Consider the following 18,891-nt stretch of genomic DNA (forward strand, 5'->3'; position numbering starts at 1 on the left):
CACAGTTGATACCCTTTAAAGCCAGGGTTCCTAGACAAGGGATCATGCATAGAGGGGATGGGGGGTTTGGGTCAACAGGAACCCCTCAGGTGATGTTTACATTGCCATTACTGGGAGCAAAACTAACTAAACCCATTACTTTTCAGCACCCAGATGGAGGAACCCTGGCAACAAAAGACGCCTTGTTGGACATGGGTTCAGATGTCACCATTGTCCCCTCATTTGCATGGCTTGCTACATGGCCTCTGAAAACCCTGGTAACACCCATTATGGGGGTGGGAGGTGTACAAATGACTCCAGTTAGTAAAACTCTCTTGACAGTGCGGGTTGATGAGGAAGCACATGCTTGTGCCCAGGTGAAACCTTATGTGATGAATACCACAATTTGGCTACTAGGACGAGATGCACTGAGCCAGATGGGTTTCTGCCTCACCAATGAGGGTTTTTAGCAGTGACCACTGAGAGGTGACCAATCCTAAAATTAAAATGGTTAACAGAAATGTCAATATGGGTTGATCAATGGCCGCTGTCTAAAGAGAAGCTTGCCCATGTTAATGAATTGGTTGATGAGCAATTGAAAAAGGGGCATATAATACCCTCTATGAGCCCCTGGAACGCACTCATTTTTACAATCCCTAAAAAAATCAGGAAAATGGAGATTATTACATGATCTTAGAGCCATTAATTCTGTAATGCAGGATATGGGACCCCTACAGGCTGGTCTACCTTCACCATCCATGTTACCTGTCAATTGGCAACTGTTAATTATTGACCTAAAAGATTGCTTTCCACGATCCCTCTGCACGAGGACAACAGTGAGAAGTTGGCCTTCTCAGTGCCATCCATTAACAAGGCAGAGCCAGCAAAAAGGTATCAATGGGTTGTATTGCCACAAGGAATGTGAAATTCTCCCATGATGTGCTAACTGTATGTTGCCTGGGCCCTAGCCCCACTGAGACAATACCCACAGTATCTTATCTATCATTACATGGATGATATTTTGATAGCAGGAGAACACATAGATGCAGCACAGCTGTGTGATAGATAGACATTTAAGAAAACAAAGAGAAACACCTAAGGAAGTTAAAACCGCTGGAGGCTGATGGGAGTTTTTCTCCTAGCCAACAGCTGGCCATTTCTAAGAATTGACAGCGGTTTTAACTATTGAAAAGTGAGATCAACCTGTGAACACCACCTTAAGACCTAAGCCTGGGAATTTCTTTGTCTCTTTGTTTCCTGGCTGTGAAAGGTAACTGAGCTTTAGCTGGCTTCCCGTCCCCTACCCAGGCCATGCGGCCCGGGCAGGGGCTGGGCTGGACCTGCCGCAGCTCCCGGCCGGGAGATGGGGCCTGCAAGGCTTGCCCTGGGCTCTGGCCGGGCCAGGCCGGTCCCTGGCTTGGCTGCAGTTTTTGCTGTGACTGAATTCACCAGAGACTGCTGAGTAAAGAGAGAAAAAAAAGCTCTTGACCTGTGGCGGGCTGAGACAGTGACCACACTCTCTGGAGCAGTCATGAAGAATGTTCCATCGCAGACAACTCCAGCTGCTGCTCCAGCAGAGATCACAGAACCATCTACAAAACCTGGGCAAGATTTTAACCCTTTCATTACCCAGATAAGACTTGCAGATTAATCCTTTTTTCCAGGAAAAACAAAGAGAGTAATCAACATGTAATGAGACTTTATAAACTATCAGAGACAGTAAAGAAAAGAATTAAACTTCAGAAGAGGTAGAGAATAAGGAGATGCTTTAATTAAGCTGAAATATTTTTCTGTTAAAGCTATGGAGATGGACAATAATGTTCTGTAAGAACTCCTTTAATTCATGACAGAGTATATTGGGAGGAATGGAGTGTTCAAAGTGTGGATTTTGAGCAAAAGGTGGAGTAATTATGATACAGTGAGGTGCTTGAACAGAGGGGGGAGAAGTAATAGTTGAAGATTTGGGGCCATTGTAGAGGCAAAGAGAAAACTTCTGTTTTCCAGGGAAGCTCACAGAGACAAATGAAGAGAACTTTTGCCTTTGAATAACTCATCCTTAAAAAATGACATCCCTAGACTCATTGACCCATAACACACCTCAGAGTGATGTGAAATGGGAGGAGTGAACTGATGACAGGATTTCTGGGCAGCTGGCATCAGAGAAATAGAAAGCTATAACAGAAATAGTTCTCTCATGAGAAACTCCATAGATTAGCAGAAGAAGACTTCTGTTTCTCTACAAAGGCTGATGAAAAGACCCTAGCAGGAATTGGGACTGTTTTAAACACCAAAGTTCCAAAGTTTTTTGTCTCTATGTTGTCATGTGAATGAGGGAATGGTTAAGTGGTGGGGGATAAAGGGGTTTTCTGGAAGTTTATTTTGGTGTTCTTATTCTTGTAGTTTTGTTAATAAACTTTCTTTATTCCTTTTAAGTTTTAAGCCTGTTTTATACTTGTTCTAATCCATATCTCACAGCGAGAAATAAGTAAGTTTTCTAGTAATTTTTAAATTACTGCTTTAAAACCACAACAACCTGCTACCTGCCTTACAGCAACAGTTGTAGATGGCAGGACTTCAAATTGCCCCTGAAAAAGTTCAACAAGCCCCATGGAAATATTTGGGAATGTTTATCACTGAAGCCCAAATTCCGCCCCCAAAATTAACTATTTGTATGGAAATTCAGACTTTGACAGATGCTCAAAAGTTAATTGGGGACATACAGTGGATTTGTAGCACTTGTGGTATAACTAATGAAGACCTTGAGCCCCTAATGCCATTATTGAAAGCGGGAAATCAGGCCAATTTGCTATGTGAACTGACTGAAAAACAACAGAAAGTTCTAACTCAAATTGTCACTAAATTGGATAATTCCTTTGCAGATTGCTGGTCTCCTGCTTTACCATTGTCTGTGGCTATGCTGAATAAGGAAGCACGTGAGGGCTATGCTAATGCAGTGGCATAGCCAAGCTAAACAGTCACTAAAAATCTTGGAGTGGGTGTTCTTACCATTTAATTTGAACAAATCCTTGACCATGTGACTGGAGGCTATAGCAAAAATTGTGACCAAAATACAAAAACGGACATTGGAAATAGCAGAAATGGAACCCCAGAATATTCTGCTCTCATTAACAAAGGATTACTTGAAATAGTCATTGTAGAATTCAGACACCTTACAGTGGGCACTGTTGAACTTTCCAGGTCTCATTAGCACTCATTTTCCTCTTAATAAGCTTTTTTCTCTGCATCAACAGGTAGAAGAATTACCTCGGCTATCAAGGCAACCTGTGGAAGGCCTCACAGTTTTTATTGATGCCAGTAGAAAAACTTTTAAAGCAGGCCTTACTTGGCAGGACAAAGGCAAATGGCTCAGTGAAATCCTTGAGGGGCCAGGAGATTCTTTACAGGTTCTTGAGTTATGTGCTCTTATCAGAGTGTTTGAAAAATGGCCAAATGATCCCGTTAACATTGTCTCTGATTCTCTCTTATGTAGTAGGTGTTGTTGAGCGCATGGAGCAAGCATTGCTGAAGGAGATACAAAACCGGCGGTTGTGGCAACTCTTTTTGCAACTATGGCAGTCACTTAATTCTCACAAACAGGATTATTTTATTACCCATATATAGAGTCATTCTGGATTGACGAAAGGCCTGGCCTTCGGAAATGAGAAGGTTGACCAACTGGTGGCACCAGTTTGGTCCTCGGCCTCACCCAACATTGATAAGTTTGGACAAGCCAGAAGGGCTCATGAGTTTTTTCACCAAAGTGCAAAAGTTTTACACAAACAATTTGGAATTTCATTGCAGGATACTCAAAGAATTATCACAACTTGTCCACAATGCCAGGGCATGATTGGCGGATTGGGTCCTGGAGTTAACCCTCGAGTCCTGGGACCCTTGCAGTTATGGCAAACTGATGTGACTATTTATGCCTCTTTTGGTTGCTTTAAACACATTCATGCAACCATAGATACTTTTTCTGCCATGGTTTGGGCCACTCCAATGACAAGGGAAGGGTCTCGCTTTGTCATTCAACACTTGAGAGGCTGTTTTGCCATAATGGGTTTGCCTCAGTGTTGGAGGTCAGGTGTCCTTCTTTTAGTTCTGACTCACCTGTGGAATTTTTACCCATTAGTTGCAGAGAAAGTCTGACTGCTGGTACTTCGTGGGTGCTTGAGAAACACAAAGAGTTCGGCTGGGTCCAGGGGGGAAGGGGGGCAGGAAAAAGGGAGGGCGGAGACAGTTTGGCAGGCTTCTTCAGCTTCAGAGGAGGACACTTTACTGAGAGCTGTTGCTGTGGAGGGAAGGGAATTTGCCATCACCCAGATGAAGCTGCTGCTTCTTTTTTCTCCTTCTTCCCTCTTTGTTTGTGGCCCTCGCACCCCCTGTCCTGCCGGGACATACGGCAGTGCCAGCCACCGCTGCGGAGCTGCTGATACACCTCAGCTACCGGCCCGGGATCTCTGCTCATTGCTGCCGTTCCAGCAGGGTGTTCCTCAGAGTCCTGCAGGAGCACCGGGACTGACTGCCCACAGGAGGTTTGTGAAGCAAAGCCTCTCTCTCCTCCATCCTTTCCTGTCTCGGTCGAGAAGGCTGTCACGGGGTCCCCAGTTCTGTTTTGTGGTTAATGCTGTAGTTATTGTTGTTTGTTTGCCTCGTTATACATACTAGTAAAGAACTGTTATTCCTATCCCCAGATCTCTGCCCGAGAGCCCCTTGATTTTCAGAATTATAATAATTTGGAGGGAGGGGGTCTACATTTTCATTCCAAGGTAGGCTCCTGCTCTCCCTAGCAGACACCTGTCTTCCAAAACCGAGACACTCAGGAAATCAAAACGGATAATGGCCCAGGATATATAGCCCAACGGACCCAGGATTTCTTAGCTCGTTGGGGAGTGAAGCATAGCACAGGTATTCCAGGTAACTGCACAGGACAAGCTATTATTTAAAGAACACATCAGGTACTGAAAGGACTGCTTGATAAACCAAAAATGGGGAAGGATGGGCTGAACCCACAGGATAGAGTGCTGAAGGCAGTTTATGTTATGAATCATCTATGGTTAGTAGGTAATCATAGTGAACCACCAGCAATTACACATTACTCAGGCTTGCAGTAAGATTCTGAACTGGTACAGCACCTACCAAAAGTTTGCTTTAAAATTCCTATGACAGGATTATGGGAAGGACCCGCAGATTTATTAATGTGGGGGAGGGGTTATGTTTGTATCATTACAGACTGTTATAGATACATTTTATATTGTTGGCTTTTCACAAATATTAAAATGAATGTTATGTGTATAAGAATGAGAAATTTTGTTGTACTAATATAGTTTTCTTTATTTCTGTTACTGATGAAATTTAGAAATAGTAGTATAATACATATATGTTAGGCTATGGCATAGTATTAAAATAAAAACTGCTTTTGTTTGTATAACCCAAAGACTGAGAAGAAAAAAAAAATAGCTAGAGAACTCCTGCATTTGTAAACTATCTTATCCAGATGAAGACAGCAGTGACCAGAACTCTGGGGGGAGGAATTTATTGCATCTTTGGTATCAGAGAATGTACATCTCAATGGCGCCAAGAAGATTGATCTATTGGGAAGGGGGCAAGAGAAAACTAAACAGAAGAACACCAAAGATCCTAAGAAGAATGTATGAATATGTATGAGAATTTATGGATATGTAGTAGGGTTCTGTTTTTAAGGGACAATCCTTTGTTAGTAAGGTGTGCTCTCTTGGCTGAATGCAGAGACACCCGGCCGTATCTGTATACTTTATTTTTTTCTCCTAATTGTCTTTTTTATTAAACTTTTAAATTCTATAAAAATTATGTGAACCTCATTTTTCACACAGACAAAGGACCCCAATGAATTCCAGAGAAATGGGTTAGTCCCTGGCTTGAGAAGGATACTCGCAGAGTATCCCTGATATTACCAATGAACCAACAACCAGCACTACCTGAAAACATCCGTTGCCCTCTGAACTGTTAACGCTTTTGCTATCCTTGGGTGAGATTAGAATGCATGGGGCATGGATCAGATAGGTGGTGTGAGTTTAGAGGAGGAAGTTTCCCAAGGGGTATAGAGTGCAGACATAGGCACAGCCAAGAGTTCAATACCTGGGTGGTGTTATCCCAAGTGACAGGAATAACGGTTAATTCCCCTGAACCTGTCAAGAAGCACTGAGTTTGTTTGAGAGTCAAGACCAATTGGGACAGTCTATTCAATGGTATCATAACGAACTTTGGAAGCTCGAGCAAAAAGAGAGGGAGAATAAGATCAAGGATATTGAACGTGGGAAAGGAATGTTTATCCCTGGGACTTGGGGAGTTAGACCTGATCAGTGGGAGCAAACAAAGTGGAGGTGGGAACAGACAAACCAAAGAAGACGGAATAGGAGAAGGGCTCAAAGAGCAAGAGGCTCAGTCAGTTTGGATTTTATCCCTGATCTCATAGAGGAAGGTTTCTTTACCAATGATCAAGATGAAGAATATTCTGAAATTAGAGGTGCATGTTTTTGGGAGTCTTTCTCTGTTACTTGTGATATGTGGCAACATCTGTAATGCAGAAGAAATTAACCCACCAGGATGGCATCAAGAGAATATGTGGCTTACTTGGGCCAATGTTATTGGAGTGGATTCCTTTTGTTTATCCTTAGCCATGCCAGGAGATCCTTTTGGCACATGTTTAATTGGTATCTCAATAAGTAACTTTACTGGTTTTGCAAAATGGATAGGAGTTGGAGGAAAGCCATATGTGGGAACAAATAGATCAAGTGTGGAGAATCACTGGTGTAACATAACCAGAGGTGGTAAAAAATTGGACATGTGTAAAAGGTTGGGGATTAGGCCAAATGGCAAGGGCTTCCAAGCAGGTATGATAGCACAATCACTGAATGAAAGTAGATTAGAGCCTCAAGAGCTAGACCTGTTAGGATCGATGCCTGGAAATTACTGCTCATTCTTTAACTACTTTCAAAATCCAAAATCAACTGATATGAGCAATGTTTTAGTCCCATGTCCCAAAAATAAATAGTGTCATTCTTAATCCCAATTCTCCATGGTACAAAAACATGACTAAATATTGGCACAACTGGACTTACCCTGAAAGTGCTGGTGCAAATGCAACTGTAAGAAAGCTTCCACCAGGTATCTTTTTAATCTGTGGCAATAGGGCATGGCCCTCAATTCCAAGTAATTTGTTTGGTGGACCTTGTTATTTAGGAAAATTGATCATGTTTGCCCCTACCATGCGCGAGATGCTGAATCAGACTGTTTGGAGAGCGGGACATAACAAGGGAACTAAGAGAGCAATCACAGGCTTGGAACCTGACTGTAACAATAACGTACAGTTTTGGGGTGCTCCAGCACGAATAATAGCATCATTCCTTACTCCAGGTGTTGCTGCTGCTCAAGCTTTGGCTATGCTTAATAAGTTGGGATGCTGGACAGTCAAGCAATTAAACATAACTTCAGCTGTTTTAAATCAAATGCTCACTGATGTAGATATTATTAGACACAGCACACTGCAAACTAGAGCTGTTATAAATTTTTCGCTATTAGCACATGGGCACAAGTGTGAGGATTTTGAAGGAATGTGTTGTATGAACCTCTCTGACCATTTTGCATCTATTCACGGGAAACTCAAACAACCACAAGATAACATGAAGAAATTGACTGTGAATGATTTGGGTTTAGATGAAAGGTTTAAGGGATGGGGAACAACTGGATGGTTAAAAGATATCGTAAAGGGAGCTTTGTTATTACTATTAGTCATTACTATATTGCTTTGTATTATTCCATGCATAATAAAATTGGTGACCCGCTTGGTAGAAAATACAGGAAAGAGGGTTTGGCTGGTGTTGGTTTTCAAGCAAGGCAAGCACCCTGAATAGAAGCCAGCACGGCGGCTCTCCTTGGCCACACGGACCATCTACCCACAAGACATCAATGTGATGGATGGCGTAGAAATGGCATTTATTACAGGAGAATTTAACATTTTATAGCCTAGGGTCATTGTGTTACTCCCATCTGCTTTCGTCACACCTAGGTGCTATTGGCTAATTGCAGCGGGCCTTACTGTCCTAACAGAGAGGGGGGTCTACTAACTTTCCGTAACATCCCGAAATCTTCAGATCGCCAGGCCTTAACCTACAACAGGCTGGTGCAAGAAGAAGAAGGGGAAATTGTAGCAATGTATCTGAACAACTTAGGCCATAGTGTGCTCCAGCCAAACCATCTGTGGAATTTCTTATCAGACCCTCTGGAATTCGTCCGGGTTGCTGAGACATAAACTGTTCTAAAGTAAGAAAGAAGAGGCTGAGAAACAGAAACACAAGACCACAAGAACCAGATAACAGGGGATGGTCAAACACCTGGACTGTGACCAATCACATATCCTGAGAAGTGCGTGCTGAACGCGTGGACAGAATAGAGGCACCAGTCAAGAAATGCGTGATCGGCGTGTGCAGTAGTTTTAGAATCTATAAGTAAGTGCATAATGTAAACAATAAACGGCTTCTGCGTAATCATATTGGTTCATTGTTCAGAGGTCCTGAGCTCCCGCATCCCCCCCTTGAACCTGTCATTTTACCCCAAAGTTCAGAAGTTCAGGCTTATGCAGACCCACTTGACTGTTTCAGGAGTCAGACTGTCTGGGTTCTGTAACAAACCTGCTGCTTGAAGTTAGTAGAGAAATAAAGACCCATTTCAAAGATGTTAACACCCATACCTTCACCCATGGAATTCTTTGTAAAGATATCTTCCTTATCAGTGGCATCTTAGTGTCTGTCACCAGCTTCACAAGGGTGTTTCTTTATTTCTCCATTCATCCTTTCTACTTGACCTGAATTCTCAGGGTGCCAGGAGGTATGAAGGTCCCAATGAATTCTCAAAGCAGCCATAATCCCTTTGTCAGGAAAATGAATCCACAAACACCAGAGGTTTATGTCCAAAAAGGAGACAGAGGAGTCCTTTTACTTTAATTGAATAAAGAGAGAGGTCATGGGGCATTTCCCCTGGGGTCTCTCAAAGTTTTGGAGGACGAAGCCTCATTTTTGTCCCAATTTCCCGGCTGCATTTTTCCCTGTCTTTCCCAATTGGCTGAGGTACTTGAGAGGTACAGACTTCCTGAAACACCTAATACCCAAGACCCCCTTATAATGTATACCCTCCCTTTGTATTTTCCTTGTGTCAGTTGGTGAAATTCCTATGTAATTTATGGTTCTTCCCATTGTTTCTTTCATCTCTCTGTATCTAGCTTTATTTATCAGCAGATCCACAGTTTGTTTGTAAAGACAAAACCCTCATTCTTCTCAATCCCTCCTTTTTTATTTTCTCAGTAATTGTCTTTACAAACTTTAGCTATCATTGACTTAATTTTCTGTTCCTGGGTCTTTTTTGGTTTTGCAGTTATTTGCAGTGACATCATTTTCCATCCTTTTGTACCCTTTTTTGGATCTGTAGGCATGGCTACTACCTGCATCCCCTTGATCCCATGTTGAATAAGTTGCACTAAGCAAGGGATCATGCACGGTAAAAAGATTAGAGTTGCTACAGCACATAAGAGGGAAAAAAAGCATTCGTTTAACCCATAGTCCACCAGGTAACCATGAAAACATATCCCGTTCCCATCCTTTCCACATTTGGACCAGTATATGAGCTTTCTTATTCCCTTTGTTATCTGTTTCACTACTTTTCCATTGTCATCTATTACCAAACAGCAGTTTGAGTTATTTAATTTTCCACACACTCCCCCTTCTGCTGATAAACCCAAAGTCCAGTCACAAACACTTTTTCCCACGTATACACCTCCTGTTTTACTTAGACTATAAATGACTCTTTCAGAAGAAAGAAGTCGCCATGGACTTCCTTCTGCACCCCAAAATCCCATTCCATTATGGACCTCACTCAGGGTGCTAACCCACCATTTAGGTTCGACTGGGCTGGCCACCCCTGGCCAGTCTTCAGATTGTCCTGGCCCTCCACAGACCCAACAATTGCTAAGGTGTCATGGGGTAGCTTCACCTTTAAGACAGATCGGAGAGAGGGGAAGTTGAAGCTACTGGTGGCTGATGGGAGTTTTTCCTCCAGACCAATTATCAGTCATTTCTAAAATTGACAGCCGTTCTGACCATTAAAAAGTGAATTCAACTTGTAAACACCCCCTTAAGAAGTACACTCAGAGCTCTCTCGCTCTCTTTTGGTTTCCGGCTTTCAGAAGGTAACCAGGCTCTGTAATAACCTCTTCCACTCCCACCCCCCCCCTCGGCCGATGAAGGCCACAGGAGACGAGAGGAAAGGGGAGGGGGAGGAGAGGGAAGCAGAGCCTGGCAGCTTGGTTCAGTTTTCAGGGTCTGCAGCTGGACTGAAACCTGACACTATGAACTCTTGCAGCTTTTCTAAAGCTTTTAATTCTTTTACTACTTGGATAAACGTACAGATTACTCCTTTTTCCCAGAAAGACAGAGAAAGAGAGACAATCAACATGAAGAAGACATCATAGAACCACCAAAAACAGTGAGGAAAAGAGTTAAGTTTAAATAAGAAAGAGAGAGAAAGAAGATGCTTGCTGCTGAAATGTCTTTCTGTTACAGCTATGGAGATGGACACTAGTAGTTTAAAGACTCCTTTAATTCATGACTAGAGTATGGGAGGAATAGAGTATTCAAAGTGTGGACTTTAGAGAAAAAAGAGAGTGGTTGTGATACTGTGAGTTGCTGGAAATTACGAGTAAAGTGAAGATTTTAAAGCCTTGAAGGGGCAAGGGGATGGCTGTTTTCCAGGAAGGCTCACAAAAACAAATGAAGAAGACTTCTACCTTTGAATAACTTATCCTTAAAAATGGCATCCCTGGACTCATTTGACCCATGCACACCTCGGAGTAGTGTGAGATGGGAGGAGTGAACTCTAAAAACTCCATAGATTGGCAGAAAGAGACTTCTGTTTCTCTACAAAGACTGATGAAAAGACTCTAGAAATTAGGACTGTTTTTGACCGCCAAGATTCTAAAATTTTTTGTCTCTATGTTGTTATGTGTACAAAGAAATGGTCAAGTAGTGAGAAATAAAAGGGTTTTCTGAAAGTTTATTCTGGTATTCTTATTCTTGTAGTTTGTTAATAAACTGTCTTTATTCCTTTTAAGTTTTAAGCCTGTTTTGCTCTTATTTTAATCCATATCTCACAGCAAGAAATAAGTAATTTTTTGTTACTAGTTTAAAACCACAACATAAGGTTAAAGGTTTTTGCTACTTCTTCTCCTAGGATTAAAGAACAATTTCCCACATCTGGCCCAAACCTAACTGACAACGTCTCGTTAACCATGCAGTCACAGGGCAGGGCTTCCCTCTGGCAAGCGATGGGGCAATTAAAAGAGGACTCTAGGGAGCGCGGTGTCCCAGACTTCGGCATCTCGGAGTGGGCAAACAGGGGCGTGACACATCTCTGAGGGCATGGCACGGCAGTTGGGGCAGCAGTTTGCGCAGGCAGGGTTGCAGGTTTCCTCCTGCTAGTGGGGTTTTCAGTTTGTTGTTTCTGTTGGCTTGGTTTGGGTTTTTGTTTTGTTAGTAATGTTTTTTACATGATCAAAACCTGCAGTTAGTAAAAGTGTATGTAACCAAATAGAACCCTCCAAAAAAGATGCGTCTGTCCAGACCCCTTCCTGTGTGGAGTGTTTGAGCTTATCAGTGGTACTAGGGGGCATTGCATAAGAAGCCTGCCTGCGGTGTGAAGAGGTGAAGGACCTCCTTTCACTGGTGGCCAAGCTTAGGGAGGAAGTTTAAAGACTAAGGAGAATTAGGAAATGTGAAAGGGAAATAGATTGTTGGAGTTCTGTGTCGCTGTTGGACAGAATAAGAAGCGTGAGTTCAATTCTACAGCAGAAAGAGGATCATCAGAAGGGTTTTTTATTTAACCTTTCGGTTCCTTTTTATAAGGTGTTCCGATACAAGTTTAACATGATTGGTAAAGGGAAGAACACCTCTTTTGTCCCATTGGTGGGACAAGAGAAAACACACTCAACACAGCTGTACAGAATTGTTTTGAGAAAACCAAGTTATTTACAAAAATGTTCCTTGAGAGAAAAATGTTCTCAAGAGACTTTCCCTTGGGAACAGATCAGCTACTGACAGGCTGCAAACTCTCTCAGACTCAGAAAATCAGGTCCACAGTTCCACCCTTGCATCCTTGAGGGAAGCCCACCAGGAGTCAGAGGACTCCCACTGTCAGGCAATAAGAGGACACCTTGGTGGATGAAGGGGAGTGGAAATGGGTCCCTACTTGGGGAGGTAATAAAAATTCCTCCTGACCCCCATCACCTACCCAGGTGCCACTTCAGAATAGGTATGAGGCCCTGGATCTAGAGGGTCAGCCAGATCATGTAGAAGAAATTTATCTGTTCAGTGGGCCTCTCAATTACACTTAATCTGTCAGATGGATCACTGTTGTAATGCAGTTAGGAAAAAATGGTATGACCCAAAGAATGTACCCTCGAAAATGTAGACTTGTAAGTTCTTTCCCTTATCTTGTTCTCCCAAGTTCCCCTTATTGGTTGTGTAAATCCCCCACACCCCTTTCCCCTGTCCTGAAAAAGGAGTGCCTATCGATACCTCTTCCTCTTTCCCTCCTGCCATCTCACCCCGAAGGATCCCAAGAAATAAAACTGCAACTGCCATCTCAGCAAAGGGAAAGAGCCTAGTTTTTAGGGCCTCGTCTGGCAAGCTAAAACTACCTCCCCAGCCTCCCTGGCCGCTGCGGGGTGGACAGGGGTAACAGAGAGGCTGGGGACTAAGTTATAACAGCAGGTGGCGTCCAAGGTGGGTTCGACCCCCTAAAACCGGCTGGAAGCACAGGTGTTTCGCACGCCTGGGCACGTCAGCTACCTTGAAAAGCTAAGATTATAGTTTACAAGGACTGGATTGGTAACTTCCTCACGTCCAGGGGAACCCAATCCACACAGAAGGTTTTCTACTGCTTAGCAACGTAAGCGTGGTGAGTCACACCGGCCGGCCCGGCAGGCCAACGTAGAAGCGGGGCGGGAGCCTAGCCGGGGATTAGCAGAGTGCGCGCCCGACCCGGCGGTGGTGACGTGTCCCCGCAGGCAGCGAGGGACAGCCGGGGCGGCGCGGCGCGGCACGGGCGGCGAGTGCGCGCGCGCGAGCCGGTGGCGGCGGGCGTGCCGCCGGCGGCAGAAGGCGCACAGCCGGCGGCGGCGGCAGGCACGGCGCGCGGCTAGGAAGCGAGCACGCGCGGGGCGGCGGCGGGACGGCGGGCGGCGGCAGCCCCGGTGGCCGCGGCGCGGGAAGGCCCCTCCGCGCGGCGCGGAGACCGAGCCGCAGCTCCCGCGCGGTGCCGGCCGTGGCACATTTCGCGGGACGACCGCGCGGCACGGCAGCGACAGCCGCAAGAGCTTATCTCAACCCAGTGTGTGTGTGGGGGGGGGGTCGTAAAAAAGCCTGCCTTTGCACTGCTTTGTTGCTTTGCAGTAAAACAAGATAAAAACGAGTTTTGAAAACACAATTTTAATAACAGGCATGGGATCTAACACATCTACACGCCAACCAAAATTAGAATCCAAATTCCAAGAATTTTTAAGTACTATAAATGTTAAAATCTCTAGAAAAAAGTTAAAATGTTTCACAGAGTGGTTATCTCATAACAATCCACAGTTAGATTGGTCAGAACTAAATTCTATCTCTACATGGAATCAAATTGGCAATATTCTCACTCTAAAAATAGAGGAAGGAGAGAAAAATGCTTCAAAATATCTCCCAATTTTTCTTATAATTCGAAAAGAATTGATCAACAGAGAAAAAGACATAAAAAACCAGCCATTGCAGCCTTCCTCAGTATCCCATACCTTTTTACCCATACCCTTTGCTCCTGTCCTGAAAGATACATGGAACAAATCCAGGAACTCAAGAAACGCACTGTAATAGTGCCATTTCTGGAGCCACGTGTCTCATTCAGCCCTCCAGCTCTGATAGCCTTGCGCTGACTATCAGAGAATCTTACCCTAATATTCCAACCGTGAAATCCCCAGGCCTCCATGTGCCTAAAATCCAAAATGGAGTTGGCCATGTGCCAGCTACCCACGTGGAGGAACCCCCTTCCTATCTCCTTCCTCCTTCCCATGACTCCTTCTATCCACCTCACTCTGCTCATTTCCCTTACTCCTCCCATAACCCCTCCCCTCTCACATCTCTCTCCCTCCTCCCATACCCTGCTCAAGCATGGCATCATCTTACAATCCCGCCCCCAAATGTTGCAATCTTGCTCTCCACGCCCCTGCCTCCTGTCCCCACGATGAGGGGGAGAGTGAGAGGGGTGGCCCTGCCCCCTGCCCCCGTGGGGGGGCGGGGGAAGGGGTGTCCTGGCCCTGCCCCCCGGGGAGGGGAGATGTGTCCCTGCCCAGCCCCTGTGGGGGTGCGGGTGAGAACCTCCACCAACCTGGGGGTGAGGCAGGGCCCCCTGGGCCTGCTGGGGCTGTAGATAAGTCCCTTCACTGGCTCGGGAGTGATGCAGGTCCCCCTGGGCCCCCTGCAGAGGCAGATAAGTCCCTTCACCAGCCCGGGGGTGAGACAAAGCCCCCATTGCCCGGTGGGGGTGGGGCTGGGCAGGGAAACCCCGGAGATACAGGCTCTGGGGAAAATAAGGATATTCCTACAGCTGCACCTGTGATATATACTGGTAAGAAAAGAGCTAATAGACAATATCAGCCTTTCGCTTACCATGATATCAGAGAGATATGTAAAATACAACGTGAATTTGGCAAAAATAGTGAAATATTAAAAAGAATGATTAAAGCTACTTTAAAATCTCAGGAGTTAGTTCCTGCTGACATCAAAGATTTCTTCGGTGCCTCCTAACACCCACTGAATTTGATTTTTGGGAAAGTTCGTGGGAAAGGTCATTAAAAGACCTCCTAGATGAACTCAAGCAAAGCATACAGGATGCAAAAGATGCAGAAAATAATGAGATTACTTTTGAACACCTATGTGGGGAGGGAAGGTGGTCTAAGCCTGAAGATTAGGCTCAAGTGCTAACAAAACCTATTTTAGATAAAATCTGTGAAGTAGCAGAAAAAGCTTACAATAAAATACCTACACTAGAAACCCAAGTCAGTTATGTTAATATTAACCAATTTCCATCCGAGAGTTTCTTGCACTTTGTAGACCGCCTCAGACTGCAGATACAACAGCAAGTGCAAGAACCAGCAGCACAAGCAGAATTGATTAAAGAAATGGCACAAAGAAATGCCAACGAGGCCTGCCGTAAAGTGATCTTAAATCTGCCCATCTATCCTCCACCCACCATAGCAGATATGATTCAAGCGTGTGCCAAGAAAGCAGATCTGTACAGTGCACATGACAAGAAACCAAAACCATACAACCCAAGGACTGTAGCAGCTGTAACACCCGGGATGAACAAGCCACAGATGTCACCCGAACAGCTGCATCACATCATCTGTTTCCAGTGCAAGAAGCCAGGACATTTTGCAAGGAACTGTCATCAAAACCAGCAACAAGGGAAACACCAGAAAGAAGCTGTAGCAAATCAAAAAAACTGAATTCTAAGCGCTTTTTTGTCAAGTGCAGAGACATAAAAATGACAGACCTGAAACAGGAAAAAGACTCTATTTTAATGGGAAAAGGGGAGGAAAGGGAGTAGGATGAGAGACTGCAGAAACATAATTGTGGGGAACGTTTGCCTAATAAGATCTGGCAACTGCAAAAGCGATTCAGACTTGTAACTGCTAAAGCTTTTTGTTTCAGATCTGATAGTTGGACTGTCATCGGAGTGGACTTGCAGGACAATTCACAAGACCTGGCTGGACTGGATAATAGGTATTTTGTTATTGGAGGCACAGCACACACACCAATAGTGATTGAGGTGGCTCCCATGACAATTAAGGGAGACCTAACACACCTCATTCTCTTGGCAAGATGTCCTCAACCACCCTTCTATGTAGCCAAAGGGCAGATAATAGCCCAGGTGATCCCTCTTCCAACAGAGGTCCCAGTAGATGACAAAGCACCAGGAGTATACTGGGCGGAAGTGGTGGGTGAAAACAAACCCATTGTGGGGTGCAACCTAACACATAAATCAGAACATCTCCATGTAGAAGGGTTAATTGACACTGGGGCAGATGTGACTATCATACCTGAAAAGGTGTGGCCCTCACATTGGGAACTGCAACCCATGGCAGGAAAAATACAGGGTGTTGGAGGAATGAAACTGGCAAAAATCGCTAAAGATATCGTCCAGATTGAAGGCCTGGAGGGTAGGTTAGCTAGTGTCCGACCTTTTGTCACTGATTACAAGTGCCCGCTGTGGGGAAGAGACACCATGTTCCAGTGGGGAGTGAAATTAACAATTCCTGAGACACCTCAGGATTTTTGATGGAGGCCACTGTAGAGCATCCGGTCCAAAAGCTATCCTGGGTAGATAATAATCCAATTTAGGTGAACCAGTGGCCTCTCAGCAAACAGAAACTCAGGGCACTAGAAAAATTGGTGGAAGAAGAATTGGCCAAAGGACACATAGTAGAAACAACCAGCCCTTGGATCTCCCCGGTGTTTGTGATAAAAAAGCCAGGGAAGGATAAGTGGCACCTCCTTCAGGATTTGAGATAAATAAACAAAAAAATAGAGGACATGGGGTCTCTTCAACCAGGTATGTCATCCCCGACTATGTTACCACAAAATTGGCTATTAGCAGTACTAGATATTAAAGACTGTTTTTTCCAAATTCCCCTGCACCCAGAGGATGTACCACAATTTGACTTTTCCATTCCCACAATTAACCAGGAAGCTCCAATGAAACGGTACCACTGGACAGTACTACCTCAGGGGATGAAAGTGAGCCCCTTCATCTGCCAGTGGTATGTGGGGTCATTGCTGTCCCCAGTGCATGCTGAAAAAAGAGATGCCATCATTTTTCACTATATGGATGATGTGTTAGTATGCTGTCCCAATAACAACATGCTGCAAGACACCCTTGACCTAGTGGTTAACGTTTTAACCTCTGCTGCATTCCAATTGCAGGAAGACAAAGTTCAGATGATACCACCTTTGAAATACTTGGACTTAGCAATAAGTAAACGGACTGTTGTTCCACAGAAATTAGAAATTATTGGCAATCCTAAAACTCTAGCAGATCTCCATTCCCTATGTGGGTCACTAAACTGGGTCAGACCCTGGCTAGGTCTCACTAATGAAGACCTGAGCCCCCTGCTCAATTTATTGAAAGGGGAGAGAGAGTTACTGTCTCCCAGGGAGATGACTCCAGAAGCAAAAACTGCAATTGAAAAAGCACAAAGGGCCTTGACAGAAAGACAGGCACATCGCTTCAAACCTGAGCTGCCTTTCAAATTTATTGTCCTGGGGAAATTACCACACTTACATGGGTTAATATTCCAGTGGGCTGAGGGGCAGAGAGATCCACTCTTAATACTAGAATGGGTCTTCCTCTCCCATCAACGACCCAAAACTATCACCAAGCCACAAGAGCTGATGGCTCAGCTGATCCAAAAAGCCCAGGTAAGGCTGCGGGAACTGGCAGGGTGTGACCTTATGTGTATTCACCTTCCAGTCAGACTCTCTGGAGAAGGCAAACACTCCCCTGAGAAACTGACCAAGGAGATGTTTGAGTACCTGCTGCAGAGCAATGCTAACCTCCAGTTTGCTCTGGATAGCTATAGTGGGCAAATTTCAGGTCATGCACCATCACACAAATTGTTTCATGAGGAATTCTACCTCATTCCTTGTGAGAAAAGGAGCCAAAGGCCACTCAAGGCTCTTACAGTGTTCACTGATGCATCTGGAACTTCTCACAAATCGGTGATGACTTGGAGAAATCCACAGACTCAGCTTTGGGAAGCTGATGTTGAGTTTGTATAAGGATCACCCCAGATTGCTGAACTGGCTGCGGCCGTGAGAGCCTTTGAGAAGTTTTCAGAACCAATTCATTTAGTTACTGACTCAGCCTATGTAGCAGGAGTGGTGTCCAGAGCAGAATAGGCAGTTCTCAAGGACACTGAGAACGAACATCTCTTTAGATTGCTTTCAAAACTGGTTTATTTGATTTCAAATAGAGAACATCCTTTCTATGTGATGCATATAAGATCGCATTCCGATTTGCCAGGTGAAATCACTGAGGGAAACCGGAAGGCTGATTCCCTTGCTGCCCCAGCTGAAAAGGTGCGTCTCCCAGATGTGTTTCAACAGGCAAAGTTAAGTCATCAGCAATACCATCAAAATGTGCCAGGACTGATCCATAAGTTCCAGCTGACATGGAGTCAGGCTAAAGCCATTGTGGCCACCTGTCCCAATTGCCAGCTCCAGGCAGTGCCATCATTAGGCATCGGGGTTAATCCCTGAAGAATTGGAAACTGTGAAGTGTGGCAAACAGATATCACTCACATTCCCGGTTTTGGTCACCTCAAATATGTACATGTGAGCATTGACACATACTCAGGAGCAGTGTATGCCTCTGCTCATGCAGGACAAAAACCTGTGCATGCCAAACAACACTTAGTACAGGCCTTTTCAGTGCTGGGGATCCCTAAAGAAATTAAAACAGATAATGGCCCAGCGTATAAATCCAAGGAGTTCCTGGAATTTGTCCAGCAGTGGGGAGTGGAACATAAAACTGGCATCCCCCACTCCCCCACAGGTCAGGCTGTAATCGAGCGTACCCACCAGACGCTCAAACAAGTTCTAGCCAGGCAAGGCAGTGAAGCAGTGTGGATGTCTTCACAACAAAAGCTTTGTAAAGCTATGTTTACTATCAATTTCCTGAACTGTTCATTTGAAAACATTAATCCTCCAGTGACTCGGCACTTTAACAGTGGTGATCAGTTTAAACTGTCACAGTGTCCATCGGTTTTAATCAGGGACCCTGAAACTTGGCAAACCAAAG

At 44.6% G+C, this 18,891-nt stretch overlaps 2 long non-coding RNA genes across 2 annotated transcripts in view; one reads left to right on the plus strand and one right to left on the minus strand.

Annotated features, from left to right (window-relative positions):
• Positions 1 to 18,891, plus strand: part of LOC131592520 (uncharacterized) — a 189,138-nt gene that overhangs the window by 169,593 nt on the left and 654 nt on the right. The window contains exon 2 of the long non-coding RNA XR_009280640.1: positions 15,744 to 15,822. This is a non-coding gene — a long non-coding RNA (uncharacterized LOC131592520). The remainder of the gene's footprint in view (positions 1 to 15,743; positions 15,823 to 18,891) is intronic.
• The window catches only part of LOC131592523 (uncharacterized), a 101,696-nt gene that overhangs the window by 64,080 nt on the left and 18,725 nt on the right, over positions 1 to 18,891 (minus strand). The window lies entirely within an intron of this gene.

This window comes from Poecile atricapillus, chromosome W (assembly GCF_030490865.1).
Source record: "Poecile atricapillus isolate bPoeAtr1 chromosome W, bPoeAtr1.hap1, whole genome shotgun sequence".
Classification (NCBI taxonomy): Eukaryota; Metazoa; Chordata; class Aves; order Passeriformes; family Paridae; genus Poecile; species Poecile atricapillus.